Raw genomic sequence first — 20,977 nt, 5'->3', positions numbered from 1 at the left:
ATCAAACCTATTATGAACAAAGTGCCAACATATTTTAAAGTAATGAACCGAGCACAGTATCTAACAGCGAGGCCATTGCATTGTTCTTGGCAAGTGCGGTAGAAGGATGAAATTGTATTTGTGACATGGGACATCACTCGATTTGAATATCAGCTCTATTAAACAGAAAATAGCGAATGCATCAGGTCTACACCACCTCTGATAGCATGCTGAGGCAAGTATTTTGTAGGGTCGGTAGGTAAAAACTGAGCAGAATAATTCTCCTCATTGCTGCCTTCACAGGAAGCTCCAGAAGTAAGATGCATTTACAGGGAAATTTAACTGAGTCTATGGAGATTTATTCTGTGAGAATTTTCCTTTCTTCCATGGTAGTTGTTTGGGTTTTCTTTTCAGTTTCACATTATGAAAATTATTATTCAGAGGGGAAAATAGCATTGTACAGATGCCACTGTGCAAACAGTAACTTTTGGAGGAGTAAAACATTATAATCAGAGAACATGGCAATTTGATTTACAAGTGCGCAGAGAGGAAAATGTGACAGCAAGAGAATAAAGACTAGCTCTCACGGGGGGAAGCCACTTGTGGCGCTGACGTGGACGGATTGTGCAGCCACTGCAGAGCCTCTTGCTGTGCTCACCGCCTTGTGTGCAGTCCCTGCCCTTTGCAGAGGACACCGTGGTCTCTAGCAGGTTAACCACGGCAGATAAGAAGCTAGCCCCAATTTCCCCTTGACTAAAGCTTCCTTGAGGGTATGCAAAGCCTACTCTGCTAAAGGATAGTTCAAAGGGCTGTATGTTACACCAACAGCTCAACCATCTTAAGAGAAGTTTATGTCTTTTTCTAGAGCCCTCTTCACCTCATCAGGTTTCCACTTCTAAGGCAGAGACCCTTAAAAACGCTGTCCCAACCTCAGCCTCTGCTGGTGACCCTACTCTACAGCTCACACGCTGGCCAAGGGCCATATTATAACCAGTCCACAGACAATTTCAGTAAAGGCACATGGGAGAACACTTTTACAGAAAGCATTATCAAACTGTCAGTGGCCTCATTAAGCAGAGGGCACCTCGGTCCCCAGACGCACAGGGAGCAGCACGTGGGCCATTAGCAAAACCAGGGCTGCCCGGGCGGCAGCGCAGGCTGCTGCGGGGCTTACAGCAGGATGAGCCTCACTGCCCTGGCAAAGGAAGAGGCAGGGAGCAGGGGGGTTAATTAGTTCATACTTCTAATTAATTTGCCATTCCTAATAGATCCTACAGATATAGTCCTGAAGTCTTACTTATCAGATGGGGTGAATTCATTATATGTCAAATGGGCAGCATATGCTTTCCCAACCAGCTGTGCCCACATGTGGGCAGGCAGAGTTCCCGTGAGCTGTGTCGAGCCAGGAGAAGGTATTTCAGTCTCCAAGGCTCATCCTCTCCTTTTCAGACAGACAGTCTCCTCTACACTGGAGCGTGGTGTGCTGTGTGTGTTTGTGTGTGCTGCTTCGCCTGTGTGTGCACACACTGTCGGGGTTTCTTGTTATTGCTGGAAATAGCCATGTTTGAATCTGCCACCTTTTCTCCCTTTCTGCTCCCTCTTTTGCAATGGAGGGAAGAAGTTGTTCACCGCCTGCGGTGAGTCCTGACCTCAGGCGGAGCTGCTGGGGGGGCAGGAGCTGATTTTGAGTTCTCCCCGATCTCGCCAACATCCCTTCCCACAGCGGGCTGCCAACGCCAGCGGTGCTCCCGCCACAGTCAGACCACAGCTCCACTGGTTCTGCCCAGATTGCCATTCTGCCAAAGCACAGCCACTTGCTTAATTTAAAGCATGAGTGGTGCCTCCCTGAACATAAAGAGATGCACATGGATTTGAAATTAATCCTTTGGACAAGTGTCTGCAGGAGCAGGCTTCTACTCTACAGTCAGCACAGCCTGAGGAGGCAGGCTCTGATACCCCCTAAGGTGTCACACCCCCTATCAGAGTTCTACCACAAAACAGCAGAGTTTAGCCCCAGAAATTAGCAGCTCACCACACTGAAATGTCCACCACGCTTCCCACTGGCTGAGGTATTGTGGTTGCTTACAGGTAAGCCAGTGGTACCCTGGACCTGCATTTTAGCACCAGGCAGCCGCCGCCTTCACATCACTGAGAGAGGTTAGAAATCCAATGTCAAGTAAAGAACGGTATTTCTGTTTCTCCCTTGCTGTGTGAGGGGAAAGGGAGGAGAAAGAAGAGGTGAGAGGAGGAGACCTGCATGTTTCCAACAATAATTAATAGCAAATCCAGGCGGCACACACAGAGGACTCTGTGGCATCCATACAGAGGAGCTTGTTTGAGCCAGAAAGCTGGCCTCCGCGACTGTTGAATCAGCTGGGAATATTGATGTGATTAACAATGATTTGATTTGGAAATCAATGCAAAGGAGATTGTTTGCTTGCTTTGTCCAATTTAGTCCATGAAATAGTGGCTTCAATACAGGGAGAAATTCAGCCGAAGCAGGAAGGGGATTTTGAGGAGGGGTGGAGTGGGGTGTGTTTGTTATTTTATCAGACATCCGTCTGGATTCTAGCCGGTGAAAACTTGAGCATTCAATCAAATGTTTTATGTGTGTCTATAATAATCCGAACAAAGGAACAGCTGACAGCTCATGATCATTTAAAGATAGAGCAATTTCTATTTAGCAATCTTGTGACTGCATTTTCTGTATCTACGTGCAAGGCTTCCTAATCATTATGTGGGGTTTGTTGCAGTTTGGCTGCAAATGAGACACTATGAATTTACAGGAAACCAAACACAAGCACTAAGTCTTTAAGAGGAATATTAAGAAGCCATTCTCCTGCGTCGCAGAGCAAAAGGGCTGCATATGCACAGCTATTAAAGGTTGCCAGGTAGAAGCTGTTGGGCTTATATTCTAACCCTAGGAGGAGTGGTAATTCATCACAGATAATTTGTATTAGAAGGGACAGAAGCATTTTTTAAACTTTAGTCACATTACATTGTCTCTTCCACTTTAGCTCCAGGGAGCTGCTTCTGCCAGTAACTCCTGGGAGCACTGCAAGAACCCCTGGGTGAAATTTTTGTGGTGTGGGCTGGGAAGCAAACTAGTAATTGATAAATGGACTTGCCTAACATTAATATGTTTAGTGAAATATGTGAAAAGCTTAGTGATGAAATCCCAGACCCCATCTGAGGGTCTCATTCTACCACATTAATTTTGCTGAGTAGCCACTTGCTGCACAGAAACCATTATAAAAATCAACACCAAGAAGAGCAGTAAATGACACACTATGGCTGAAAGCTTGTCATCTTAGTATTGCCCTTGGGAAATTTATCCTCCATCAAATCAGCATCTTTGCCATTTATGATGTAATGATTTCATTAATCACCGTGGAAAATAGAGGTTTTGCCCCACCCCCGCTACATCCAACAGGTTACTCAGATTCCCATTAAATGCCTGGTCTCTCCACCTAGTTCCTTTGGAGGTGCAAGACTCCCCCTGGCTTGAATCAAGATTAAATGTCCACCACTCAGGCCACTATGAGCAAGGAAAGTTGACGGAATATGACAGCGAGACAGCCCTGCCTTGTGCACAGCTCCTTCCTGCGGCCCGCGATCGGCACAGGCTGAGAGGACTGCAGGACATGAGCTGTACCAGGCAGCTCTGCCCACAGCAGACAGAGCCGCCTGCTGATTCCCTTCCTCCCTCACAGCTTGCAAGGCAGCACCTCTCTTTGGGTACAAATGGAGGCGTTGGAGGCTGCTTGCTCTGCTGCGGGAGGCTGCGTGCGTTCTGCTGGGCAGAACTGGCTTACTCAACAGTGCAGAAAGGAGCAAGGCTGCCTATATGGCTTATTGGAGTCACCAATATCTTGGATACTCTCTGTGGAGACTGCTCACAGACATCCTTGGTTACACCTTATGCTCTTGCCCTTGCCATCCTTAGGCCCAGCTTCACCATAATAGCTGTTTTCCTTAAAGACTAAAACTGCAACCTCCTCAGAAAGTCCTCCCCTTTCTGATCCAGTCCTTCATCTGCTAAGAACAATGCACCTCCTTTTGACACAGGAAATCACATCTGCAGTGTTACCACCACAATTTCAGCATGTCTGTGTAGGCCTGGACTTCTTTGACGGAAGAGTCCCACCGGCTGAAGATACCTCAGTGCCTCTGAGCAGTGGGACCGCTGCAGCTCTGCTTTCTGTACCAGGACACACTTCCCCTTCAAACAGCTCAGGAAAGTTGAAATAGCTACAGACCAAAGGAATGCCAAAATATCAGCTTATAGAAGATGCTCCGTTGCTTAGAACAGATTAACACATTTTACATACAAAAGCACTGAATGCAAAGATTGAGTTACTCTATATTTGGACATTGGGCAATACCAACATAATCCAAAGAAAAGCAGGAGAACAATCTTGCAGTGGAAAATGCCGTCAGCAGTGAGGCTGAGCCCCGACTGCAGCAGTTAGCAAGTTAAAATGATTACAACAGTTTGGGCTGTGATCACCTTAGACCTTAGAGGTTTTTCACTAACCTTTTTTCTGCAAGTAAATTCTTCACACAGTAGACAATTTGAGTAGTGATTCAATTCACTGCAGTCTCCTCCATGAGTCATTACTGAAGCAACTCTTAAACAAAGGTTAAGCATTTTAAACAAATGGCTCTACCTTTCCAGATGGGATGCAAACCCCAGCTGGTCACAACTAGACATTCAGACAAAAGGGAGTTCAATTCTCACAGGTGAGATCTGTCTACATCCACTGATGCATTTTTATTTCAGCAATTCAGTGCTATCCTTCAGCCTCTTTGTGCAGCTATTCAGTGAGGGTCTTTAACCCTCTGTCATATATTTGTAATATTTATTTACATAAAAAAGACCTAATTTTTTTGGACAGCAGACATATCTTTTCAGATCCAAAAAATACCCCTACCATTAAAATTATTAATTAATTGGAGTAGTTCTCCAGTACTGGCAGAAGAGGAGACTATTCCCTCTCCTGTGCATGGAGAAGGAGCATTTTTGGTGCTTCTGTGCATTGTGGAAAGGCAGCTCTACCCACAGGAGGGCAGTACCGGGTGAATTGTTTCTATTTCTGTAATATGCTCTCCTAGCAAAGCACCTGAAGAGCTGCCTCTTTCTCTTTTATATCATCAGTGTGGATGGAGAGTGACAGACACACAGTACCAGCCCTCACAGCACTCCTTACGTCCGTGGTGACAGGGTCTTTCAGCCTCTGCGTCCACTCCGAGCCAGCTAAAATCTTTCTTTTGCCACAATGCTGCTGCCAAAGATCCACACCCATAAGGATGTTCCACAGTGGGTCTGAGTTCAGACTGCAGACCTGGAGGCAATCGGCTCTGCAGCTCGGTATTAAACTCAGCAGCCATCTAGGCTTCTACACAGGCCCAGTTGTACTTAACTCCAACACCATTCAAAACTAAAACCACCGCTGCTGTAATGCAATAGCTGAGCCATATCCAAACTCCATGTGTGTGTGAGATAAACACTACACAGGTTCTTGGCTTGCCTATTAAGGTGTTTGCTCTGTTGTTCTTACCGACATCAGCACTGCTGACAGAAAGCAAGCAATGCATTTTAACAAATCTGGAGAGCTGTGTTTGGCTTCCCAAGTAGCTCGGCAGGCAGCTTGACAAAAGGGAGCTACACGCTGCTGCAAACCAGGCTTCTTCGGGGAAGGGGGAAGGCGTTGGAGCAAGTGTTTCTGAGGTTCAGATGAGCAATCTTCTGTGCAAACAGACAGTCCCTGAAGCAAAGGCAACTGCAGAGCTATTTTGATTAAACAAGACTGGGATCACTGAATTTCTTCTCCTGCAGAGGCCAGGAAAGGAATTCCCAGTGCCAGTAATGGTTTTGAGAACCACCCCCTTACTGACTTTACCACTTGTTCCAATACCACCGGTAAATTCTTTGCTAAAACTAATATTCTTAAAAGCAAAACACCTTCCCCTTCACAATTTCTACCAATAGAATCAACTGGCAAAGTTTCATTCTCTGTTTTCCCCCCTAAAATGCTTGACAGACACTGCGCAACCTATTTCACCAGACGCCCACACTCCAGTTTGCGCTGCTTTCCCTTCCCTTCCCCTTCCGCAATGAAGAGCCTTATTTAAAAAAAAAAAAAAAAAAAAAAAAAAACCAAACGGGAGTGCATTAACACGGATCCCAATCTATCAATCTATCGATTACACAGGGTTTGCCGCAGTGCCCAGATCTGCCGGGCCGGCGCGGGCTGCTGCGGTCAAGTGCGGTGTGGCGCGGTGCGGTACAGCGCGGTGCGGTGCGGACAGCCGCCCCCTGCCCGGCTGCGGAGCTCCCCCCACCGCGCTCTGCACGGTCTTTGCTGTTACATTTCTGCCCTCTAATGGGCAAAACGAGCTTCGCAACTTTTCTTGCCGTTCCGCGGGCCGGGAGGGAGAGCCCCGCAGTGTTACAGGCATTTAATCCTGCCCAGCCCAGCCCAGCCCAGCCCAGCCGCGGCCGGCCGCGCTCCCCCGCAGGGGCGGGCGGGGGCCCAGGGCGCCGGGGCGGCTGCTGCGGGGCGGCTGCTGCGGGGCGGCTGCGGCAGCAAAGCCAGATGGCGGAAGACAGCGCTCAGAAGGCACCTATAAATATTTGTTCTGCTCAAATAAATACGCGCCTTGCCAGCTTCTCAGCCAATTTTGAGGAGTTTGCATCAGAGAATTAGGTTTTAGCACAAGATTTCTTGGGTCTCAAAAGTGGTTTATACGAGATGGTTTTATTTAACCTGAAGTTCATAGCACTTTTTTTTTTTTTTTTTTCTGAGGATGCAAGTTGCGAGATTAAGCAGAAAGAGAAAAATCCCTGAAGGAAAGCAAAACCAAACAGTAGAAATATGAGGCCAGAGCTTGCTGTGTGTCTACCCAGGATGGAGTCATGAAACTTTAAATGCTAACTAGGAAAATTACAGAGATGAATTTTAAAGTTACTGACCCACTAGATTTAGCTGAAGAGCTCCTATGAAATGATGGAGAGTAGTGGGTCTTAAAACTCTTAACCTATTAAATTAGAGAAGGACTAGATTTGTTGGAAACATCACATTATATCTGAAACAAGGAAGCCAGATGGGCAATAGACAGATTTTTAAAGGCTCCTATAAATATTTGTATATTTGTTTCAGTGTAAGATATCCTGCAAAAGCTTGTCCTGGCAGCTCCACCAGGTCATTGGTGCAACAGGTCCAAGCAATGCAATCAGCCACAAGCTGCTCTGGCAGCAGCAGCACCATCCGGTGAGCAATGAGGAGGTGCGGTGATTCAGCGGTTCCTTCAAACAGTGTTCAAAAACAGCTTTCGTAAGTTGTAGCACATGTATTTACTTGGTTAATTCTTTCCAATTGTGAGCTGTTGTTAGAATTTGTTTCCATGTTTTGTGTAGTAGGGAAAAAAAAATCCTCTTTTTTTCAGTCGGAAACCACAGAACAAAACAAACATTGTTGGTTCCTTTCCAAATTGCATTTTTCATTCCATTATAGTTTTGCAGCTAAAAGCACTGAATTGCTGGAAAGAATTGGATCTGTCTACATCTTATCATCGTAAAAAGTGACTGGGAAAATTCCCATTAAAATGAAATCTAAGCAAAGGTGGGTTGCCAGCTGCAAGTTAACTTATATAGGGCACAAATCCTACTGAAGCAAATTACCCCAGCATCATTCCCTGTCTTGGGCCTTCTAATTGTGTTCACTTTCTTCAACTGCTGAAAGAAGCCAATTTGACTTTAAAACCACCAAACAAACCAGAAAAATGTAACAACGTATGCTATAGCTTCTAACACAGCTTCCTGACTGTCCCTATGCAAACTGAAGATAATACCTTTTCTTAAGTCAGAAAGATTTGGCTTATGGTACAACTGCCACAGTACAATGTCCCAAAGTAGATGGTGTTAATGCTATTTTAATCCACAGTTTGGCATTGATCCTGCCGCATCCACAGCATATGGATGGCAATGCAGTGAAGCCCTGTGTGTCTGCGTGCTGCACGTGGTGCTTTCCAAAAAAGGCAGAAGAGCTTTAATCCTCGGGGCTGACCAAGTTATCCCCTGCTTAAGATCCAGTGGAAGAGAGGACAGACATGACTGGATGATGTCTCTGCAGCCCTGTACCTCCAGCCTCTTTCATGCTGTGCTGGTTTATAAAAGACTTTGCTGTCACCTAGTGAAGGATGGGCACACCTCAGCTCTCCTCATGCCTGTGTGTTCACCTCCATGCCAAAGGCATGCAGGGCTGTGCAAATCCTTTGATATGTGGTTGTACTGTGATAGGGAAATTTTACAACATAGAACTGCTAAAGCCTAGATCCAGCCCTGAACCCAAGCCCTGCATCTCCTTGATGTCTGTTAATGCCTCTCAGCACATTGTATGGTCTAGACTAGATCCCACCCAGCCTTATTTTCTTTGATCCTTCTAATTCCTTATTGAACCAGAAGCTTCCCATTCCAATACAGATGTAATTCCAGACCCCTTCAGCTTTTCCAGCAGCTTTTCCAATCTCCATTAGACCTTCACAACCCTGAATAAAGTGTAGTTGGTTTAGCGCAGTCAATGGACTGCAAAGTTTCATCATTTAATCTCTTTTGCAGTAGTGCAATTCCCCTTCTAGAGCCCTGCCTATCTAATAGGCATATATTCTTCTGTGTCCTGGTCCTGTCTCGTCTGATCACGGCAATAGATGTGGCATACAGATTAGACACTGGGATGTCCATTGTGCTGAGAGGAGGGTGGAGACAATATCAGTCATCCAAAACACAGAATGGGAGGGCCAGGGGGTGTTGGATGTTTCAGATCCTTTGCATGTTTTCTCTTAGATGTATTCTGAGAAATGTGATCAATTCAACTCCTTTTTCTACAGATTAGAATAAAGAAACAAAAAAATCCTCTTTGATTACCTTGATAACACCTCCTCAGCTGGCTCATTATAACCTATTGTGAGGCATTTCCAAAATCGAACATTTCACCATATGGGTCAGGAATAGTCCTGTTGGTATGGATAAAAGGTGCCAATGCTCAGTTATAATAACTTGTGCTAGCTGAGGAATGTGCCTGTCTACACCTCGGGCATCTTCCAGTGCAAACCAGTAGCTTCAAACCTGCCCAAGCGAAAAAAAAAACCAAGAGTGACAGGGCAGTCACGCACCTACAGCAGCTGGAGACTTAAAAATCCCATCACTAGGAGCAAACTTCCCCGCCGCAGCGCTGGGAGCTTCCTAGCAAAAAGCCCTTGCTGTTTCAGCTGTAATGACGTAAATCCCTTTGACGCATTTGTGTCAAAACCATTGATCAAGAAACATTATTAATTAGACTTAATCCACACTTCGGAGGCACCAGAACATATCATCACGGCTTGAGGGGGTTTAAGGCAGCAGAGTGTATGTCTCAGCAAGGTTTCCTTAATTTTATCCTCATGATTTTGAAGGTGTGAATGCACAGAGAAAAAGAGGGAAGAAAACAAAAGAAAAATAGCAGCTTTGCAAATTTAACCCTTCCAAGGTGCAGCTAGCACACTGAGTTGTCTGTGAGGTTAAAACCTACTGCGGCTGTACCCAGACAAACAATACACCCTGAAATTTTGTGCCTTCAAGAAGAAACATTGATATATCATTGAGGTACTAAATAATCCAACTGCAAGCACACCTATTTGCTTCTCTCTCAGAGCAGGCAGACACCTGGCAACTGCATGGGCAAAGGGCTAAATAAACCACCTGGGTGATTTACTGCAGGAAGGCAAAGTCTGAGGACCCTGGCAATGCTCCACCCCTGCCAGCCTGATCCCAGCACAACTAATTGCCCTGTCCCTCCACCATGCCTCTACAAAACCAGCCGTCTGCTAGAGAGAGCAGGAGATGAGGTGCAGATAGGAGGAGCAACCATTTGGAAAGTGTCCCAGGTGTTAGGCTTTCAAGAGTTAAAGCAACCAGAGGAATCTTGAACAAAAACAAAAACAAAAACAAAAACAGAAAGAGCTAAGCAGCAGCTCTCAAAACAAAAATGCAGTTCCAAAATTAATGAGATTTTGATAACCCCCCTTTAAAAATTGAATATTTCCATTTTAAAATGTACAAAGACTAAAATCTTCATAAATATCCTATTAAGAAACTTCTGCTGCTGTTTTAGAGTTTCAATTGAAATACAGTGCATGAAGGTTGCCATGGCTACAAGCAAATTTTTAAATAACTGTTTTTCATCAGAGCAGCTGCAGTATCACGCAGAAACGAGGGTGAAGTGGGGAAGCTGGAAGGAGTCCGACCAACTTCAAGCTCCTAATCAAGTGACTCTGAGATTTTCACAAACACAGCATAGAAACTTTTAATACGCTTTCTGCTTTTTAAAGAAAATATTGCCCTTTGTTATTTGGCAGCACCCCAGCAAATGCTGTCAGCACTGTGTGAGATCTCAGTCAAGACAGGAGCTTTGTTTTCATGCTGGAAAAGATAAAAATTTCCACTGCTAAGCCCCTACGGTGGTGCAAGTGCCCAGGCACCGAAGGATGTGCTGTTGTCTCGGGTCCGCTCTGGAGGGCTTTCTGCATGAACCAGTTGATTGACAGCAATGTGCCTAAAAATGCCATGAGAGCCGCAGATTTCTGTATCTGGGAAAAGCTCTTCCTTGCCTGAGCTTGCACAAGAAAACACAGAAAGAAGACGTGAAAAAACAAGTGAAACTGTAAAATGTTAGCAGGGAGCTTTTGAAGTGGGGCTGTGATTTAGGTGGTCTTGCCTCTGATGGTGTTTGGTGATTCGTGGGCATCGGGAGGCATTTTCCTCTCCTGTAAGATCCCTCCCTGGCAGGAACAGGCAGAGCAACAGTGCAAGCAGAAAACGGACATTTCTGCACTGTGGGCATCTGTTCAGAGGAGGGCTAGGCTACGGACAACACTGACAGCCTCCTTTATACTCAAGCCTTTCAACCAGTGATATTAACTATGGCAAAATTCCTAGAAAACTTCAAATAGATTCATTTTGTGTCCTCAGCCAAGTATGTCCCTGTGTCCCAGTCTACAAAATGAGAATAAATAAAGACTAAAATTTCTCACAGGAATACCAAGAGATTTAACTCCAGCACAATAGTAATTGAATTGCTATCTATAGAAAGTGGAAATGCTTGGCTGAGTTAGGGTTTTTTCTGAAACAACAAATTAACGATCATTATTTAATACGCTATTATGAATCTGAAAGAATCATCCCAGTGATGATTATACTTATACAAATTGGTTCATTTATCTATGACCTGCTTCTAAGAGGTACCTCCACAGTGCAGTGGAAGTGCTGCCTGATACTTCCACGGCAACGCATGAAGGCTTGTGGTGGTCTGCCATCACCTGCACAGCAGCAGAGTTCAAGGTTTGCAGACAAGCAACAGATATTAATCAATGCAGACAAATCTTCTGGCCGGTGCATTTTTATTTCAAATCTGATTTAAAAATTTCCTTCTCATCTTGAAATAAAACAGCTGCCTTTCCTGATGACTGTAGGTTTGTTTGTTCCAAAATATATAGTTCTTTCAACAGATAGTAGACAACAAAATTTTTGTGGGGTAAAAGAATGAGAGAGGAAAACAAAGGGGGAAATTCAGAATAAAAGCTTTTTAAAAATTGAGGAAAATGAAAGTTAAAAAATCCTGTCTTTGCAGGTTCTTCTAACAAATTATATTCTTCGACCAATTCCAAATATTATCCTTAAGTCCTGAGGCAGTGTAGGTCCTATCTCTGGCACAGAAAAGAAATAAAATTGAAAAGGTCCCTCATTTTAGAAACTAGATACTTAATGGCAGCCAGAAACACCTCAGTGCCTCAGTGAGACAATGGCACAGGCGGCTTCAGCTGGCTTTGCCCAAGACTCCTCTTCAGGTCAGCAGTGAACCATAAGAAAATGGAAAATAAGGATGACTACCAGAGACACAACCTAGCAAATATCTTTCATAATAACTTTAACTTAATGTAAATTTATGAAGTGTCTCTTTGCCAGTGCAAAAATAGGTTAGTACAGTAGAGTGAGGGAGGGATGCCAGTGAATAGATATTTCTATACGTGAGTGCATGTATCCTGTCAAAGGGACACACTTTCCAGGATATCTTTAGGTATTAACTTTTCTGATGTGGACTTCTTTTAAAGAAAAGAAACAGAAGATAAAAAAAGCACAACCTGCTGTATGGTTGGGCTGCCAGAAAAACAGATTGTGAGTCACTGAAAACTAGTGACCTTACTCAGCATATTGCGACTCCGTAGCTTTTAAGCCCTGCTGTTTCTTTTCCAAGGCAGATGAGCAGCTTGTCAAAGCTGTAGTTTCCATATATACACATGCACACTCATGCTCACATTAAAGTGCTATGTCTCTCAGCTGTGCAGACATCAGGATTACTGAACCTGACATAAACTCATCATCTTCCTGGAAGCAAAAAGGGACGCTAGCCAAAAAGATGAGCCACAGTCGGCAACAGCTATCTTGTCTTGGGGTACCAAAAGGCAGCAAGTGCAGAGCCGTCTCTAGAGGAGTGTGCAATGTGCAGCCACTCATTTGAAAAGGCCTGAGATCATTTGCTGAGAACAAATACCTGTCTGCAGCCTGCACTAACGCCTCTCATCAGCATTCACTGGACAAGGCACACACAGTATGAAGAAGAAATGCAGAGGCTTAAGGAGAAGGTGATGGGTGAGAGGCAGCAAAAGGGAGCAGTGCTTAATGCCACAGGGCACTTTTCTCACCTTACTTGCAATGCAAAACATGCGAGCATCTACAGACCTGTAACTGCTGCAGCAGCTCCTTTCTCTCTGGCTGCCTCTGTCCACTCACGTCTCTGTTGCTTCACCATGTTTCCATGCTGCTTTTGAAGTAGTGCACAAGCCCCTCCAGCACTCATGAGGTTTGCTTTTTTCCACCAGATTCAAGCACTGTCTTGAAGCAGGGCGAAAAGAGTCCTGAGGGATGAGCTCCTAAGTTAAAAAAAAAAAAGAAAACCCCACAATATATGGGGGAGAAAAGCCAAAAAACCACAAGAGAGATGGTCTGAAAGAGGCAGTGAGGGATCAAGGACCAAGAACTGGGGACAGAACATCAGCCAAGTGAGGGGGAGGCAGCAAACCACACAAACAGCAGCAGTGGGTGACTCTGGGACATACTCATACCTGGAGACAAAGGTGTAGGACTTTGTCCTCATTTGTTTGTTGTGAATAGTTAGCAGAAAGCCACAGGTGAAGAACAACAAGCATGCAACAGAATTCAGGGCTGCTTCTCCATTTTAAGTGTCTGGACCCTGAGTTTATTCATCTGCAAAATGTAGGTAGCTTTGCTGGTCTGCCAGAGCTGTGCCAGGGGGATTCAGCTCATTGATTTATTCAAAACAAAATAAACAGAGTAAGATCTGCGAATAAGCACCAGAAGGTGGCATAGATCAGCTTGAAAAAGATATATAGAGAAAAAGATATAAATCTTTTTAAAAAATGCTTTACTTGCCCCAAAATTAAGTTTCAAATCTATAGCAGCACTAACAAATAGAGCTGAATTTACTGGAATGATTCTGCCAAGAGGAAAACAACTACAATAAATAATCAGAATTTCACTCCAAAATCAAACATTTAGAGGACCAGATGAAAGAGATCAGTTTTGTAAGTCAGGGAACAGAAGATGAGAAAATCCTTCAGAAGAGATGCAGTCATCAAGAGTTGTTATGTTTTCACTTCTGGTGCCTGTGCACAAAGCCGGGGAATTCAGTAAGGACTTGTATCAATTAATACACGTAACACGTCGTACATCTGACAGAGCGTCAGGAAATGAGTCACTGTGTTGCTTTACTTTCGGCACTGTAACACTGCATTACTTTGGTGTGCTTAGAGGCACGTATCCCAGTGCAGACTGGCCAGGGTATGAGCTGCAGGCTGGGGTGTCCTGAGGACCGCCCTGGTTACAGTGAAGTAACATGTATACTGCAAGGCAGCATAATTAGATGGAGAGAAGGTATATCGGTTTGAAACCAATGTTAAACGTTTGATTTGTTGATAAAGTGTTGGTTTGAAACGCATGTTAAAAATATTTCCAGTTCTGCTAGAAGGACACAGCACTGTCAGTAGGGCAGTCTGGGACTTGAAAACTTATCTGGTTTAAAGATCCCAGGAACATCTGAGAAGAAGATGCTTTGTCATCCAGGGCAAGCAAGGTTTGACAGTAACTACAGTAGCCTGTAGCAAAGGAGGAATGCACTGAATAGTCGGTCACCACAGGGCTGAAATGCAGGCTTGCTTCTGCTTTCAAAATAGCTCTGTGCCTAATCATTTTAATCTGTTCTCTCTCACCCAGCAGCAGATGTAGAGCACAGAAAACACCTAGGTGGCTTTGAGGGAAAAAAGGCTTGAGGATAACAAACTCTGGGAACAGCTGTTTCCTTCATTATTTCTGACTTGAACGGCTATGATCAGAACATGTACTTGCTCAGGACACAAACCAACTACTTTTTCATTACACATGGACTGTATGACTCTCTTCCTACATGCAAGTCCAACATTCATGGAGAGCTGGAGCTTAACAGCTAGCCAGAAGTTTCATGACTTTGGTCTAGACACACACAGTCCATGGCACTTGGGGAGGTTCAGCACCATGCAGATGTACCTACCAACTATTTGGTAGTGATATCCCAGTTGCAGTTCACCAAAGGTGTGGCAAACTGGTGTGTGAATTTGCAGGTAGTGAAGAAACCCACTCTGGGTGTACACATGCATGTCTCAGACCCACCACAGGAACCCCCTTGCCCTTCCTGCAAGTATGATTGCAGGCACGAGCCATTATCGGAGTAACGACAGCCCTTCACTTACACAACAGTGATTTGTTCACCCCTCCATGTTTTAACTACTTAAGCTTAATTTGAGATAACATCAATAGTGCTATTAGTTCATGACATACTGTAGACTTTTGAGAAAAAAAAACATTACTTACACTGCATTTCGAGGACTGCCCTCAAAGAGATGGGACTGCAAAGGCGCCTGTTCCAAAGACCATCTTGATTTCATCAGTGGCCTTGTGTGGTTACCACCATACACACATCATCTTCTCTGCTGCACCACTGCCTGGAGGCTGGGCTTCATCGTGAAGGAAGTAGATGAAGTTTTGCACCTTCAGCCAAATGAAAAAAGAGAAACTTCAGTATCGTCCTTTGCTTTGTGCATTTTTCCCTCTTCTTTAATGGATATTCCTACAGCAGGAGCTCGTGGAACTGGTGAGCCCTTCCAAGAACTCGTCTAGACTGGTGAGCATGATACATTTCAGACAGCCACAAAGAAACTCTTCAACCCCTAGAATAAAAATTTATATGACAGGCACATCAGCATGAAGGTACATCTGTATCCACAGGCAACAGTGATTATATCTGATTATTTTTAGTGTAAATACATTTTCAGAAGAAAAGGCACATGACAGTTTTTAGCTACTTAGCTGAGCGTGCTGCTCCTGCACCTGTGGGATTCTAATATCTCTATGCTTTTAAGAGCATCGCACCACAGGGATAAGATCAGTGCATGATCCACTTTAATGAGTTGGAAAAATATAATTTAGGAAGGTGTTATTATTGCAGGAAAGAGGTGGAAAGCTTATTGGTAGTGATAACTCTTTACATGCTTAAACCCCACAAATATTATTTGCCTGGTGCCTAAATGTAAAATCTGAACATAGATCCTCCAAGAAAAAAAAACATCAGCCTGTGACTTGAATAAATCCCACTATAAGGGGATGCTTATGCTGCCGAGCCTTCAAACAGCACACGCATTGCCATCACTGATTACACTAGAAGCTCCCTAATCCAAACACTTTGGGAGAACATTACCATCTTCAGGAAAGCAAATCTGTGTTTATGTAAGCATGTTGGTAGCTGGTGCAAATGCATATTCTTTACAGTCACAACTGAGATTTTTTTTGGCTGAAAATGGGTATTTGGTATAAAACAAAGCCAAAGAAACAATAACTGTACAGCAACAGTACCGGACAGCGGAGGTTACAGCAGATTATCGGTTGACAAACTTGGCGTTCAGACCAGGGAGGTCCAGGGTTTCACTGGCCTAGCGCAGCTCACCATAGCTGCCATTAGGAGCACTGCACCACTTTGCAATATTTGGGGGACCGTTATTCAATCAACAATATCTCCGGGATTTATATGTAACCTTGGTAAAACTGAGAGGAAAGAACAGAGTGAATTTAACAGTGAGCAGCAACACAGAGCCTGTCAGCTAAGAAAAGATACAATCAGTATATAGCTATTTAACATGAGAGAGCCTGGCCTTTGCAATGAAACTTCCCTGTTAAAATGATTCACATCAGTTTTTCTTTCTCTCCTACTTGCTGCTATCACCATCCAGAAGAGTCAGCGAATGATCAAGTGCTTCTTTGATCTCCCGTGTGTGTGAAGACAGAAATATCCAAGCTGAAGAACTGAGCCCCATGGGTCTGACAGCCGATTCAATTACAACCCATGGAATTCAGTTCTCAAAGCTGAGATTACACGACATTCATTTTAAGGCTGTCCTGATGCACAGTAGTATCTCATACTCCTGCTTGCTCTCTCCAGTGCCTGGCCTTCTTCCAGGTGCTGTAAAACAGAAGAGTGAAACCTTCACTGCAGCCAAAGCAACTCTACCCAGACTATAGGTCAGATGCAGAATAATGGCTTGAGGACATATATATTGAAAAATAGGCTATTTTATGTTTTCTTTTGGCACCAGAAGTGGCCACACACGTAGACAGAATGTGCCTTAACACATAGCAGAATTCTTAGTAATAAATCAAAATGTATAGCCAAGTAGTAAAACAGTGTAACATTTTGCACTTTTCTGGAACCCTTTGAGAATTTCGAAGATGTAAGTTCTACATTTCCTTCCCCCTTTTTCTTAAATACGACAACACAGAGGTAAAATCTTCCAGAGTTGCAGAGCAATCTTTTTTAACAAAATAATCCATCCAGAAGCTCAAAAGAAGGAAATCTGGTACAGCCCTTCAGAGTCATCAGAGTCTGGGTGGCAAAAAGCAAGCAGAAGTCATCAGTATTGTATCTGCACAGTTGTGCTCTGACACAACTTTGTCTGATGTGACAACCTCACCCCAGGGCGACAATCTCACCCAAAGGCAGGAGTATTGGACTACAGATAAATATTGTTCGAACACACTGACATCTCAGACAAGAAACACCGCATTGCTTCTTACAAACCTAAAAGAAGTCACACATTTCATTAAACTTCATACCCCAAACTTAGAATTTTTGAGGAAAAACAGATTGGATAAGAAGTTGGATGATGCATTCATCTGTAAATTGCATGTTACGTCTGCATAGCACCATGATAAACAGTGTTGTTTTAGTTATTAAAAAAAAAATCAGATTTATTTAGAACATTTTAGACATATTTCTTTATGTTCCAGTGAGATGAGAAATCACAAAACAATCCCTTCAAGTTCAAAAAAAAGAAATATTTGTTCTGTGATAAAATATTTGGAGGTCAAAGGGATTAAATCTTTTAGCCTTAAAAACTAAATTTAAGTAAATTTACTTAACAGAATGGTTCAAAGAGAATTAATTATTTTATTTTATTATTGCTTTTCTTAAATCATAAATAAGTATAAATAATTTTGGAAATAAAGATGTTGAATGAAAATTAAAAAGCATCAGGGAGTTTCTAGCTTTTCCCTGATAAAGTTATTTGATTCAAAGCTGCAGAGTATTACCAATTTTTTGACTAGAAAAAGCCCAACTTACTCCAATCAGCCCTGGCAGGAATTCAAAGCTTTCCCAGTAAAGCTCACTAGTCAAGCTGAAGATCAGGGTACCCGTGACTGTGCAGCCACCACTGGATGGATATGAAAACCTTATTCTTTGTATGGCCCGTCCTACAGCAATTACTATCCGGTTTTCTAAATAATTGAACCAGGAACAGCGCTTAAATTTATCTCTAAAACCTTCATCCCAAATGAACAACAAATGTCTGAGAAAATTGCAATGAACGATTCTTGATAACACCCAGTGCCACTTTTTCAGCTAAATTAGCGACACATGCAGCCAAATCAGCAGAGGCTCAGCGCAGAGCACGTTGTTTGGCAGGATATCCAACAGCTCCGCTGCTGCGGCATCCAACAGTGTGCCCATGTCTTTACGGCTGTAATTGTTTTCTTAGGCTGTTGAACCAGTCAACCACACAACAGAAATTAAAAATATGCTTCTTTAACTATTTCACTTGCTGGGAGGGAAACCTCTGAAGAAACATTTTTGCAAAATAACTGTCTTGTGGTATCCCACAGCCCAGTTCAGTCCCACCGATCTGTCAGTTGACTCTGTGAGACTTCTATTACAAGAAAGCAAAAAAAAATTAACAAAAATAACTTCTTCTTAAGGTCCTCAAATAACATGGAACTTTATCTGCAACTTTGAAATAGGATACCACAGCAATAAATTTTGCTTGTTGGATATTTTTGATTGTTCACCAGAGCATTGCTTGCTAAGAAGACTATTGTTGACGTTAAACAAGACATTTGCCAGCAGCCCAGCCCTTCTGTGGTAATCGCTCTTCCACTCCCAAGCAGGAAAAAAAATCAAACGATCATCAACAAAAACATGATATGGTAAAACAGAGAAAGGATTAGGAAGAACAAAGGATGGAAGTGCCCAGCCCTTGGGACAGTCCCCCCGCCTGTGTTAAGGGCACGGCATTTCTACAGACTACCTGTAAGGAGTTGGCACTACTTGGGCACCAGCGTGGTCAGCACGCGCAGCTGGGGACACTGAACTTCAGCATTCGTTTGCATTGCACAATCAGGCACACTAATGACAGGGAAAAATATTAAATCCCCCTCCACGAAAGGAAGTAAATGCACCTGCAATAGGTCTAAACTAGCCAGCTCAGGCACTGCTGGTGGCCCCACCATGGCAGCCCCCACCCAGGCCAGAAGGGCAGCTGAATGTCAGGGCGCAGCATGGGCTGCTTCCCAGCCCTGTGCTCATGGGAAGCTAAACCCACCTCTCCCATTTCCCGGCCAAGCACTGACCCAGCAGCTTGCTGCAGAGCTGCCGTCTTCCTAGGGAGACGAGCATGGAGCACAGACATCCCCACAACGGGGCTGCAGATGAGTATGTTTTAAGATGAGCATCTCAGACTTGGGAATCTGCAGCGCCCGCTACAGTGGACAGCTCTGCTCCCTCCCAAAGCTCTGGGATGGACCTGTCCCAAAGGTCTCCCTGGGGAGGACAGCCCAGCTGAGTTCTCTACCAGCACAGCCGGTGTTTTAGTGAAATCCCTAAATGGCAGGTATGGTCCATCCTCATAATTTCATAGTTATTTTCAAGGTAAGTTGGCTTTAGAGGTTTTTTAACTAAGTAGGAGAAAAGGTCAAGCTGTCTCTCACAATTTGCCTGCTGAGTTTAATACCGTCGCGGTGCATTAGTTCTCTCCCATCTTAAAAAACATGATACCAGTTTCAGCCACGTTCTGCTTTGACCCTTTATGAAATTCACATATGCCATCCTCTATCCTTTCAGTGTCATTCGTGGAGTGCCCCCCTCCCTCTGAGAACTCATTTACTCAAACATTAAATTCATGCATTTGCAAACAAGAAGACAGCCCATAAAATTATATTGTTCTGCTTTGCAAGAGCAGCGAGGAGGTGAGACTTTTCAACAGCCCATAAATCTACTTCTTGAAAAAACATTATTTTTTCCCGTTCCAGCAAGGTCACTTAGTAACTCATAGCTTGGTGATCTTATTACACAAGAATTAACTATTCCTACAGGACAGATACTTAATAGGCAATCATCGTATAAAGTTTTACTGCTACACCAAAAGGCAAACCTTTTTAGAGTGATTAAGTAACGTTAAGTGCCTGAAGACCATTCTTCCATAAGTTTCCTTTTGAATTAAATATGTTTTAACAGGAAAAGAACATAAAGATCCTAAAGCCATCAAGTTAATGGAATGTGTAAATTCTCTGCATTTTCCTTATCATCCCCTACTTTTATTCTCCATGTTGCCATTACTACCTTTCTTTTTAATACAACATCTACATTTGTCTGAACATACAACCAAAGAGTGAGATTTTAATGCTTCTTAACCAGTCAATGATCTACTGCAGCTTCCCATGAAATCCAGATACTGTTCAAATGAGCTCATCATGGGTGGTAATTAATTAGCACCGATGGGGAACTTGGAATAAAATATGAATATGGTCACATTTCATTAGGAGCATAATGTATCTTCTTCACCCTTATTTAGTTAAATACATTTTCCCCACAGCTAGTGGAAAAACACATATCTCACAGCTACGCTGACATCTGGTTAGTTGAAACAAGAGGGCAAAATGGAAGATGAAGTCATTCTAGAGATCTTGAGATTAAAAAAAAATTGAAATCTCACAACCAGAAAGGACCACAGTGACACCAGAGGCAGCCATACACTGGAACTCAGCAGAAGCTCTCAGGTTAAAACTGGCCTGCTATGTTGCAGGGCGCGAGAGCTGAGGGTTTCGGAAGCGGGGCCGTGGGCTGCATGCTCTGCAGAGCAGCGGGGTATTTTGCTTGCTGGGCAGATCACATTCATCCCCCGTGACAGCACTGCCAGGTGCAGCTGCAGACCAGCCTTACACCTACCTCCGCATTTGGTGGTAGGGCACTGGTCAGTGAGAAACTTCTGCTCAGCACAACGAACCCAGACCTCAACATTTAAACCCCTAACCATCAATGTTTAAAACCCTTACTTGACCTTTCCAGTCTTCTCCATTTAAAAAAATCCTCATTTCTTCAACTTTCCCACGTTTCTTGAACTTTTGCACAGAGGAAACGTCCCCATGTCCCCCTGCCAGGCTGGCTGGCTGCCCTGGCCGGCTGTCCCCACTCAGCTCGGGACAGGCAGCCTCCCTTGCTCTCCGCAGTAATTCAGATTTCTTCCCCGACTCACTGCTGCACTGGGGCCTGGGGACCCTGCTTTGTCCCCACTCAGGGTTACACCACAC

Source organism: Vanellus vanellus, assembly GCF_965231255.1.
Source record: "Vanellus vanellus genome assembly, chromosome: 13".
Taxonomy (NCBI): Eukaryota; Metazoa; Chordata; class Aves; order Charadriiformes; family Charadriidae; genus Vanellus; species Vanellus vanellus.
This window is presented reverse-complemented; position numbering follows the sequence as displayed.